Here is a 13,630-nt window from a genome sequence, read left to right on the forward strand (position 1 = left end):
GTTAGTAGATAGGACTTGTGGCTTATGTTTTGAATTGTTTTCAAATGTTGGTGATAATTTTTACTAATTTACTCATATTGGCACCCTATAATTCCCCTTATTAACAGCAGAATACATTTCTAACCTAACTCTTGGTTCAGGGAAGTGTGTTTTGAATTACGATAGGGCAAAGTTATCTAATGCACATAGGGATAAAATATATAATCTTTGTTACATTAATATCATATTCTAGCTTAAATTTGTTGGATTAGTTACATGCTTCTACTTTTATGTTATATTTAGCTATATTCTTGCCACTTAGCAAAGGGATGGAATATATAGCATTTTAAAACTTTTCCCAGAGTCCTTCAATGTGAATATATTTAAGAGATACATAGATATTTTCTGAATCATATTATAGAGCTCATTTAACTTAAAATCATTCATCCATTGCATGTCCCTTTCTATTAGGTGGACAAAAAAGCTTTAATTGCAGTCACATAAGTTGATTGGAATAATAATGCTTCTTTTAAGGAGAGTGTTAAAAATGATAGCCTTAGAGAATCTTTAAAACACTTATATACAGATCAATTATTTATCAAATATATGTGTGTATACATATATAACCAAGAGCAAGCATACTTTACTCTTGAAATAGAGGTATTAGATATATATAGGTGAGAAATTGGGGAATTCTCGTTTACTAACAAAGTTGTAGGTGAATAACAATTTCTTTGCAAAGTCTGTATGCTACGTGCACATGTGTGCACACATAAGTATGTTTTCAGCCCCCAAATCTACAAATGTTAAAACAGTATGAAAACTTTCTTATACATCATTTTATGAAAACTGTGAAAATCTTTTTTTAGAACTCACAAGAATAAATCTCTTGTTAAGCATGAGATTGGCACCATAAAATGTAAAGGATGACCAGGGTCATAACTGAAAGTGTGTAATAAAAGTGACATGTCATTTTTTATGCCATATTATAGGGTTCCTAAATACCCCTACTCCCACGAAAACATAAAACTCAGTTCAGAACGTTCTACCATTTCTTAATTGTTACTCTAGTCACATTTCCTGCGTTTAATCCTATTCTTTGAATCTTAAAAAAAAAACCCTGCTGAACACTAATTATTTAACCTTGCCTCCTACCTACTTTCCCTCTTTATTCTGAGGTTTCTTAAGGGCTATAATGAGCTGTCCCCACACAAACAGGCCAAATTAGTGGATAATTACTGCTGGGCCTGTGAATGTTCTCACTCCTCCTTTCTTACAGTTTCACAACATTACCACAATGGTCTGTCGCCTCCCTACCAATTAGGAACAATTACTACTTTATAACGTTAGTGGTGGCAGGCTTATTACATTCCGGGATATGTAAAAGTAAGGTGAGTGTAGGGAGAGAAATGCAAGGCCAAAAGGGGTCATTGTTATATGAGGAACTTCAGTAGTTTATATTCATCGTTTTGATTTCATTTCTTCAGGATAACAGCCGCAAAGATTTATATTAACTCTATTAGATGAAAGTGAACATCATATATATCCAAGGTTGTGTTTTTCTTCTTTTACACAGGATAATATCTCATTTTGATGGCTTTAGTTTTCAAACTCATGGTAATGGCTTTGGTTCATTCTTTGGGATGAAAAACAAGGTTTTTTGTTTTTTGGGGTTTTTTTTGGTTTCCTTGTAAAGATTACTTTTTTGTTGTTTGTTTTGTGTAGAGTATATTTCTGACAAGTGAATTTAGTTTCTTAAGTGATCTTGAGATAACACTGCAAAAGGAGGTACTGTGACCCAGAAGAGTATCAAAACACTCCCTTCCAATCTGTATTTAAATAGAGTTTAGGTCAAGATAAATCTATATCAAATATTCAGAATGAAGCACTTTGAAAGCTTTTAAGACTGGTATATATGCAGTTAACGTTTGTCTTTCTAGGAGAAAAGAGTTGTAACAGACTCATCTACCCTAATTTTTCTGTTCTCAAATTCTTCTTTTTTTCTAATGCTACAAAAAAGTCTTATGTGGTGCTTTCAGTCAGGGTATATTCTAGGAATTCAATAAAGTATAATGGATTTTAATGGATGTGGCCTTACTGTCCCTTTTGGTGCTTTGTTCCTTGTAAGGCCCTTATCCCATGGTCACAGAACACAAGCCTAACTTTCCTTTGAATGGCATCTTAATTAGACTACCTCATTTATGTTTTAAAACATATGTTGTGAAAGGAGTTTAGAGATTCATGGAGATGAATGGAGATGGAGAAGAAACAGTACAACTTTAATATGACTTAGAAGTAAAACAACAAACTTTTCTAGATACCACTGAAGGGAAAATTTTTTGGATGGAATCAGTAACCATTGCTGAAAGTGGTGTCAGGCAGCCTGAGGATAGAGATGCTCATGGTGTCGATGGTGATGGTAATGATGGCAATGATGGTGATGATGATTTTGGAATAAAGAGATGGTGGTTATCAAATATGGAATCATCATTTTAGCCTGAGTGTTGAGAATGAAAAATCCATTTCAGAGGGTTAAAAAAAAGATTATATGGAAAGAAAGTGAAACTTGAGGCTGTGGACCACAAATGTAAGAAATCTGATAATTAAAAGGGAGCTAAAGACTAAAAATACTAAATAAAATAAATTTGTAGAATGAGGTTTTTATATATTTGAAGGCAGAAAAGGAGAAACTGAATGAAGAAGGAGAGCAGAGAATAATAATAAAGGTATGGAATATAAGGCATGGATTACCTTCTAAAATTGGAAGAAAAAAATATGTAACTTTTTCTTGTTGGTTAAGCAGTCATAGAAAATAAGAATCAAAATAAAAGTGTAGTGAGATAAAGGGATATACATTGAGTGGGCTCATTCTTTTTTTTTTTTTTTTTTGCGGTACGCGGACTTCTCACTGCTGTGGCCTCTCACATTTGCAGAGCACAGGCTCCGGATGCACAGGCTCAGTGGCCATGGCTCACGGGCCCAGCTGCTGCACCGCCAGGGACCTCTTTTCAGTAAATTGGAAGTAAAGATTGTGTCTCACTAGGAAAATTGCCTCAGACATTCCTCAGGAAAACAAATGTGGCATAAAGGATCTAGCCTTGGCTGACAAGCATCTCAAAAAACATAAAGATCAGCAATAATTCTCTGGCTGTTTGCAACTAATAGATAATTCACTTGTTCAATAAAAAGGTCAAAAAATTGTGTTCTTTAGAATGCATAGCAAATAATTAGATTAACTCCATTTCTCAATTTGTGGTTGTGTGTTCAGCAAATAGCCATGATCACAATATTGTCTCTCTAAATAGAACCAAATTTGATCAACTCAATGTTCATTATGAAGTAGTTGTTGAACAACCTCTATACTTTATGCCATATGAAATAAATTATGAAGAATACCAAAACAAATTATGAATTTCAGCAAGAAGAACCATAAGACTGATTTAATGAGAGAAAGAGAGAAAGAAAGAAAATTGTGCAAGACTTTTGTGTCCTAGTCAGGTGTCAAATTAATTTACTTGATGTCCAAATGTTGAGCATATTTTATTACCAAATACTGGAATATTTATGGATCATTGGTGCAGTTAGCCTTGTCTTGGTAATCTTTTATAATATGAGGTTAAATTTTTTTCATGACTGAGAAAAAAATAAAAAACAGAAAAGTTTCAGAATAAAAGAACATACTTTTTCACTTAAGAAAAAACACTAGAATACCTATTTCTCATAGCTACTCAGTTCCTTAGAAACTTCAAATTTCCATTTCCAAAAGCATTTAATAATCTTTTATTAGTTCCTTAACTTTTAAATGTTTTTGCTTACGGCATTTATTCCAAAGAAATAAAAACATATGTTTACACAAAAACATGTACATGAATTTTGAGAGCAGTTTAGTTGTAAGAGCCAAAAAATGGAAACAACCCAGACATCCTTCAATACATGAGTGAGTAAACAAATGGTGGCATATTCATACCATGGAATACTACTCCGCTATAAAAAGAACCACTAGTGACGCACACAACTTGGATGGATTTCAAAGGAATTACACTGAATGAGGAAAGCTGATCCCAAATGGGTACCTACTGTATGGTTTCCTTTGTATAACATTCTTGAAATGACAAAATTACAGAGATGGAGACCAGGTTAGTGGTTACCAGGGACTGATGTAGAAAGAGAAAATTTTGATTTTGACTATAAGATGTAGGACAAGGGGTCCTCATGATGGAACTATTGGCATCTTGACTGTGCTGATGTTCATAGGAATCTACAAATGTGGTGAAATTAAAGTCAAATATACACACAAACCCAAAAGAGTGGATATGAAACTGGTGAGATCTGAATAGGGTTGGTGGATTGTATCAGTGCCTACTTCCTGGTTGTGACATTGTGCTATATTTAGGCAAGACATCACCATTGACGGAACTGGGTGTAGGGTGCATGATATTTATTTATGTTATCTCTTAAAACTGTATGAAAATCTACAATTATCCCGAAATAATTTTTTAAACAAAGATATTGTTCATGTTCAAGGGAGAAAGAGATCAGTTTTAGCTGAGAAATTGGGTAAGAGTAATCAAGGAAGCATCATTTGAGTTAGCCTTTAGAAGTTGAATATGATCTTTTTAGGTGGAGATTTCCTGGGACAAAATATTCCAGGTTGGGAGAAGAGAACAGGCAAAAGCATCAACTATATTTGTTCATTTTTTTCCCATGCCCCTAAAAGTACAGGAGCAAAAAAGGTTTTTGTAAATATGAAAGAAAAATGAACCCAACACTATGTAGTTATAGTATGTATACTGCTATTAACCTTTAATCTTACAGCACATTAGTGGAGGAAGAGAACTGTCACTGCGCTGTCCAAAATTATATTTTTCTTTGTGCAGTACTAAACACCTGTGGCTTCTTGGCAGTACTATTGGTTTTATTCCAGAGACATTCATGGTAGAAACAGAATTTAAACTGTCGTTAATGTTTCCCTTCTCTTCAAAGCACCATTTAAATCAGAAGTTACTGGATTCCTAAATGTTTGTGTAAGGACATCTTGTGACTCTGGTTTTTATGATGCCTGCATCCCTTCTGAAGTGAGATACAGTGTTTCTAAAAAATATAAAAGGAAGTAAGTTTGTAACTGACTTGTTCTACATGGGCACAAATCTTACTAACCCCTTAAATTAGATACTCTTTAGCTTATTTTAGATGACTTCAAAGACCTGTGCTTAGGAATATAGAAGGTAGTGAATTTCTTCTTCAGTCAAGGAATCTGCTCAAATATTTTCTCATAGATACTTTTCCCAGTGGCAAAAAAATAAATAAATACTACTTTGGACAACAATACATCACCTAGGTAAGCTCCCCTCTTGTACCTTTTATTACAATTCCACTTGTTAATTTACCACTTTTTATATTTATTTATTTTCTTTATTTTTATGGCTGCGTCGGGCCTTAGTTGGGGCATGAGAGATCTTCATTGAGGCATGAGGATCTTTCGTTGCAGCACGCGGGCTTCTCTCTAGTTGTGGCCTGCAAGTTTTCTCTTTCTGGTTGTGGCGCACAGGCACCAGAGTGTGTGGGCTCTACAGTTTGCAGTATGTGGGCTCTCTCATTGAGGTGCGCGAGCTCAGTAGTTGTGGCACTTGGGCTTAGTGGCCCCGTGGCATGTAAGATCTTAGTTCCCCAACCAGGGATTGAACCTACGTCCCCTGCAACGGAAGGTGGATTCTTTACCACTGGACCACCAGGGAAGTCCCTAATTTACTTTTATATAATCAGAGTAGTGACTTATTGTACAGTAACTATGTACATTCCCTTTATGAAAGATTATATCTTCACTCTGAGATTAAAAGATACAAGAAAGTAGGTAACAGAAAGGAAAACACATTTGGTCCTTGAGCATAAGGTTAATTCTTGCTTTTCCAAAGAAATATGATATAAATATTCTAGGAGGTAATAGAGCAAAATTTGACAGGCAGTAGGTAATTTCTTTTAGGACAAATCATGGTGAAGTTCCCTCTCATTTTTTGATCTCTGGATAATTCTATGATGCAGTTATTTGGAACAGAAATTTCTTTAGTGTGTTACATGAATTTATTCTTGTTTTTTGTAATATCTGAGAATGAATGTTGAAATGGACTTGGGGGAATGTCAGCTATATAGTAGTTATGCCTAGAGCTTCCTTGTAGTGTACGAAGACATACCTTTATCTAAGACAAAATTGGAATTGCTTAGAATTAGGTTCATGTCACACATTTCTGAATAGTTAGGGTAAACTAAATTATATAAATAAAACCATAAGTTAAATGTACCTGGAAGCCTTGCTATGTAAAATTATCTCTGAAAAGGAAGGAATTCCTTTATAATAACCCATGTTTTCATTTTATATATAGATATAGATAGATGGACAGTTGGGGGGTGCTTTGGCTTTTTCAGGGTGGGACAGGCATGGATCTGGAAGTTAATACATAATGTTCCCTATTATTGTATAATAGTGTACTACACTACAGTAGTGAAATGTCTCTCACCATCAAAAATTAACATGTCAATACTGATTAACAGTAGGGGAAAAAAAGCCAAAAATAAAACTACATTTTCTTCCTTTTTTTTCTTTTTTAATCAGTAGTTGCACTCCAGTGGACTTTGAGAATTGACCTGGAGACATGTCTTGCCCTGCCCTAAACTAGTATAGCCTCCATTCACAATCCCCTTGATTTCTGATCTTGTTTTAGACTATTTCCCTACCTTCCCCAGATTCCTGCTGGGCTGGGTTTTTAAAAATCTATTATTCAGTTTATTTAAACAAAAACAAGAAACAAATAACAGTTCACCCATTTCCCCTATATCCTACCCCCTGCGTCTTTCAACCACCAAACTTTTCTCTGTTTCTACGAGCTTGCATTTTAAAATTTATTATTATTATTTCCAGATTCCACATGTAAGAGCGATCACATGGTATTTGTCTTTCTCTGTCTAGCTTATTTCACTTAGCATGATGCCCTTGAGGTCTATTCATGTTGTCACAAATGGCAAGATTTCATTCTTTTTTATGACTAAATAATATTCCATTATATATATGTACCATATCATCTTTATCCATTCATCCATCAATGGACACAGTTATTTCCATGTCTTGGCTATTGTCAATAATGCTGCAGTGAATATGGGGATATAGATATCTCTTCAGATAGTGATTTTGTTTCCTATGGATATACACCATAGGAAAGTAATTCCAGAAGTGGAATTGCTGGATCATATGGTAGTTCTAGTTCTAATTTTTTGAGGGAACTTCATACTTTTTTTCCAAAAGGTTGCACCAATTTACATTCCCACTAAGAGTTCACAAGTGTTCCCTTTTCTTCACACCCTCACCAATACTTGTTATTTCTCGTCTTTTTGATAATAACCAATCTGACAAGTGTGAGGTGGTACCTCATTGTGGTTTTGAGCTGCATTTCCCTGATGATTAATGATGTTGAGCACCTTTTCATGTACCTGTTGGATGTATGTCTTCTCTGGAAAAATGTCTATTCTGATCTTCTACCTATTTTATAATCAGATTGTTGGGGTTTTTTGTTTTGTTTTTGCTTTTTGCTATCTAGTTGTATGAGTTCTTTGTATATTTTGGATATTAGCCCCTTATCAGAAAAATGATTTGCAAATATTTACCTAGGTTGCCTTTTCATTTTGTTGATGGTTTCCTCTGCTGTGCAGAAGCTTTTTAGCTTGATATAGTCCCACTTATTTATTTTTACTTTTGTTGCTTTTGCTTTTGGTGTCACATTAAAAAAAATCATTGCTAAGACTTATGTGAAGAAGCTTCCCACCTATGTTTTATTCTAGGAATTTTATAATTTCAGGTCCTATATTCAAGTTTATTCCATTTTGAGTTAATTTTTGTGTATAGTGCATGATAGTGGTCCAGTTTCACTCATTTGCATGTGGCTGACCAATTTTCCCAAGACTATTTATTGAAGAGACTGTTCTTTTCTTATTGCATATTCTTGGCTCCTTTTTCATAAATTAATTGAACACATATATGTGGGTTTATTTCTGGGTTCTCTATTCAACTTTCTATTTTAAAAAATTCTGTTTTTATGTCAATACTATACTGGTTTAATTACTAAAGCTTTGTAATATAGTTTTAAATCAGTGTGTATGATGCTTCTTATTCATTCTTTAAGAATTATTTATTGAGCATTTTTAGATATCAGGCACTGTGCAGAATGTTAGAAATAAAAAGCAAGCAAAATACATCACTTGTGTAAATTGCATATTGCTGGAGTGAAATTAAATATAATCAAATTTTGTACAAATATATCTACAATTTTCACTCTGGCTGCTATGGAGAACAAATCAGAAGGGGAAAGTTTTTAAAGATGTGCAATCAGTTATTATATACTAATATTCCAGGTGAGAGGAACTGATGTATGACATGTTTGGATATTTAAAACATAATAATTTTAATAAAACAAATGCTATGTGAAATAAAAATAAGGTCATGGATTAATGTCAGAACTTTATGCATCTGGCACACTGTTTATATCAGGCACTGTACTAAATACTGAGCAGTGATCAGCATGCTGTTTCATAAACTTATATCCTAGTAGATGGAGAAAGAGTGAAACTAAACACAATGATTATTGGATATGGTAAATCTTTGCAAGAAAACAGAACTGGATGACATACTAAAGTTATTGATCATAGTGCTAATCAGGGGTAGGGGGGCTCAATAAAGCATTCAAAGGAAGACTCAGACAAAGCCTCTCAGAACGAACTACCTTTTAGCTGAAACCTGGAAAAATGTAGCCAGCCATTGGAAATAGGACTGAGAAGACATTCTAGGCAGGATTAAAGCAAATGAAAGGGCCTATGATATAAAATGCCTTCACATATTAGAGGAAAAGAGCCTACACAGAGCTTAGTGAACAAGGGGGAGAGTGATACAAGATGTAGATAAAGGAGAGCAGGGCCAGATATTGCAGGACATTTTCAGCCATGGTAGGAGTTTAGATGCTGTTCTAACAGAAGAGTTTAAATGTCACTGTAATTTAAGTGGGAAGTAATAAATTACAGATAAATTACATAATGTTTTATCTTTTTAAAGATTATTCTGACCTTCTTAAGGAAAATTGATTAGGAAGGCAAGAAGATAAACAGGAAAACAAGTTTAGTAGTCTAAAATAGTGTCCAGATGAGAGGAGATTATTTAGATTTGAGTGGTGAAAATGGTATTAAGAGAAATTTGAAATTCTCTCTCTCTATATATATTTGAAGGTAGAATTAACAGGATTTGCTGATGGACTGTTGGACTGTGGACTGGATTTAGATGATGAAGGAAAGGGAAGAACCAGAAATATTCTTGGGAGTTTATCCTAAAAAAGTGAGTTGGAAGTTTGTACCTTTTTCTAATAGGGAGAAGAGTGTGAAAGGGACCTTCTTTGAGGAGAGTTTACTATTAGACATCCAAGTGTTAAAGTTGAATAGGCTATTGGATCCATTCGACTGGAACTCAGGAGAGATACTGGGTGCAGAGTTGTTAGTCATCAGCATAGAAGTGACACTTAAAATTTACAGGCACCTGAGATTATCTAAGGAGAGAGTGTAGATGAAAAACAAAAGAGGTTCCAGGTAGAGATGGGTAGAAAAGAGCAAGAGGGCAAAGGAAACTGAGAAGAAAGCAGTGTATTAGGAGGAAACCCAAGGGAGTGTGACGACAGCTGAGCCAATGGAGGAGAGAGAAGCCAAGCAGAGCAGGATCCACAAGTCTGAACTAGCAAGTAAAAGGGGAAGGTAGAAGTATCCATTGGATTTGGTATAATGGAGGTTACTGGTCATGTTGACAAAGCAGTTTCACAGTGATAGAAAAAAAAAAACAACAGAAGCAAGACTGTGAGGACTGCGTAGTTAGTAGGAAGTGAGGAAGCAGAATATTTATTAAAAAGGAAACAGAAATGAGGGGACCATTTTAAGCACAGGAGTGCATATTAGAGTGCATATATTGGATAGAATGTATGTAGCCGTTGTAGCTGTTGATAGATAATGATGCCAAGAGAAAAATGAAAGAGCAAATAGGGGCTGGGATACAAAGTGTAAGTAGAAGGAAGGATTCGTTTCCTTTCATTTCAGTGGGGAAGGAGAACATGTTTGAGGCAAGGTAAGTCTTGTTTTTCCATGAAGTTTGCGTCAAGGTCATCAGCAAGGGAATAAGTGAGACTAGAGCATGGAGGCTATGAAAAACAGAGGTTATAAAAACAGTCACCAGGGCTTCCTTGGTGCCTTGGTGGCGCAATGGTTGAGAGTCCGCCTGCCGATGCAGGGGACATGGGTTTGTGCCCCGGTCCGGGAAGATCCCACATGCCGCGGAGCAGCTGGGCTCCTGAGCCATGGCCGCTGAGACTGCGCGTCCGGAGCCTGTGCTCCGCAACGGGAGAGGCCACAACAGTGAGAGGCCCGCGTACTGCAAAAACAAACAAACAAACAAAAACAAACAAAAAAACAGTCACCATAGACAATGGGATAGTGAATTTATTAAGGAAAATAGAGTAGAATCTCTGGGTAGTTCTTAGCATCCATTTGAGAATTAAGGTCTGGAATATAACCAGTCAACCTGGTGTGGTGTTCTTTCAGCTATGGTCAGTGGCAGGCAGCAAGAGTGGAGAAGGGTGATTTCTGGGGTCAGCCAGCACTGTGAAATGAGCATAATGAAGGGAGAAAAAGGGCAAGATAGTTTAACGTATTTATACCAGGTAATTGTAATAATTAACAATGGAACACAAGCTGGTAAATTAAGGACAGGAAGGGAGTAATCGAGTGACAAAATTAGGTCTGGCAAATTGCTGCTGATGACAAGTCCAAGTGATGATCTTGAGAGAGCATTTGAGTTAAGAATATGGGAAAATATTGTGAAAGGGTAGGTAGTCAAGAAGCCAAGAGGTGAGACTTCTGAGGCAAGTCATCCACATGTAAAGTTAGCACCAAGGAATATAAAGCAACCTTGGAGGATAAGTGTCTTGCACATCTTTCTGATACCAAGCTCTCTGAGGGTTGGTAATAAAAACTTACCTCGGAGGCCAGTAAGTTATTGCCTTTTGATGTGGACATTGTCAGGTTTTGCTGATAAATATGGAATACAGAAGCATTTATCCCTAATGTAATATGTCTTCCAAAGCCCTGACTTGTTCCATAAGTTCTGTTATCTTTTATCTTTTACAAATGTGGGTGCAAATGAGTAACAGGGAGCCTAATGTTCCAGAGTGAATTATATCTAACTCAGTTCTGATCTACACATTGCCACCTATCTTCTGGTGATGTGTTTTGCCTGCCAGTTAGGAGCGCCTGATATAGTGGGATCTATTTTCACATACAAGAGGGATACATTAATTTCCCATAACCCTTCTCCTTGTACCATTTGGTCAGTTAGTCTTTGGAGCATCTATTACTTTATGGAAATTACATTGGTTGATTTACAGAAAACAAACCCAAAACTTTTGAGTTCTAAAACCTAGGCTTTAAAATTGAACTGAAGTTTGTCAGGACGCAGAACAACACGTGATGTCGGAATACGCTTTTCTTCCCCCTGAAATTGGATCAGGTATTCTGGCTGCTGCTACATCTCTGGAGGTTCCTGCCCAGCAGCACTGGTTCAGACTCCCATGTGCTTGGTCAGGTGATACACCCTCATTTATTTGACAGATTTGTACCCCCCAGGATTTACTGATGATGGTCTGAAGCATACCTGGATTTGTTATGTACTTTGGAGGCAGAATCTAGGCCAGCTCCGGTACCCTGTCACCTATAGCCAATTTGTTTCCCCAACACAGGCAGTGCTGTCTAGCGAGCGGTTCTTGGTTCAGTCACAGATTTTTCTATCTTCCTGTTCTGCTTCTATTGATTTGACTCCAGTGTGTCTCTTGACTGACATAGCCTATGTCAGAGTGCTGCACACAAAACTCATGTATAAGAAGATGTAGTTTTCCCTTGAAAAATGTGTCACTTATTTGGGGAAAGGAAATGGGGGAAGGCTTGGGACTGAGGGAACTTCCTCTGCTCTGGGGCCAAGTGTGAAAGTGTGAAAGAGGCGTCTGGAAACAAATATAGCTGAGACTGGACACTGTCTTAATCCTACCTACTCTGGTACTAAGGGCCTGCTTTGGGAAAAATAGCTCAGCAAGGCTGACCCTGGGTTGTCAACATCTGAAGTGCTGCACCCCGGAGCTGAGGTCACACGGAGGAAGGTGAATCGCTTATGACTTCATTCACTTTGTCGTGTGACTTTAAGCAGGTGATTATAGAAACATTGAAAGCACTAAATGAGAAGAAAAATGATTGCTAACATAAATGGTATATGTTACAATTATAATCTATCTTATAAAAAATTTATGAGGTAGGTATTCTATTATTCTTCTCAGTTTACCTGGGAAGAATATGAAGTCTGGAGATGTTAGGCACCTTGCCCAAATTTGCCAGCAAATGCTTGCCAGGACCAGTGCATGGATTTCATTTTTCCCATTCTAAATCACCCATTAGTAACATTGGTAAAGTTCACCTGCTACCCAAGGCAAGTGACAATGGACCTCAATTTCCACATCTGTCAAAGGGTGGGTAGGATTTGAAGTGTCTAGCATCTCTAGCACTAAACATGCTATCATTTTCCTGGAGATTTATAAGCAACATTGTTCCCATCTAAAACACCTGCAAAAGCACTATTTGTGAATTTGCCATATGTTTTCAGCAGAAAGATTACACTTATTTCCCCACGGAGTAATGTGATAAGAATTTTTGTAGGGTTGGTGTTTATGATGAAGTATTTCAGATGATTTTACGTTTTTAATATGTCACATTAAATCTTTGGAAAGTAGTGGATGAAAAGAATGAATATGTTTGTAAGTGGAATAAATCTACTCACCTTCAGTCTTGGGTTCTGCACATGGCAAAAAAGAAAACTGTAATGATTATTAGAACTCAGGATCCAAGAAGATTTTTAAGCACCTGAATTATTTATGTTAATGATTAAATTATCATGACTATGTACTATATTATTACCAAGACAACTCAAATTCACAAAAGTTTTAAAAATCAGATTTGTAACTTTTCAAATTTTCAGTCCTATAAAAATGTTATTTTTACAATATTTACAGCATTTAAGTAATACTTTTATTTTTAGGACCGTTTTTTAAATTTAGAACGAATATTTAGAACATTACAAATGTCATTATTTTATTTGGTTTAAATGCCTTTTCTGGCTGTTTAATATTCTTTTCTCATATTACCTAAAATTTTCCAAGAAAAAAATGAATATGGAAGAAGATAGATTCACAGGTACTACACTTGATCTTCATTATTCCAAGTGATGACTGATACTTCAAAATAGGGCAGAGAGTTTTGCCTACATATATAACTGATACACTGAAGAGCTATAACTCAGAGTACAATCCGAAGATCAACTACTCTTCTCCACTCCTAGCCATTTAACTCTACTCTGTGAAATCAGGCTACCTGCTTACACTCAGATAATAACAAATATCTCCTGATGACTTTTAGTAACAAACAAATAAGCGGAATCCTCAGTTCAGTAATTAGTATATCTAGAGCCAGTGCCATTAGAAATGTTCTATATTTGTGCTGTCCAGTAAAGTAGCCACGAGTAGTTATCAAGCACTTGAAA

This window comes from Orcinus orca, chromosome 3, assembly GCF_937001465.1.
Source record: "Orcinus orca chromosome 3, mOrcOrc1.1, whole genome shotgun sequence".
In the NCBI taxonomy this organism is placed as follows: domain Eukaryota; kingdom Metazoa; phylum Chordata; class Mammalia; order Artiodactyla; family Delphinidae; genus Orcinus; species Orcinus orca.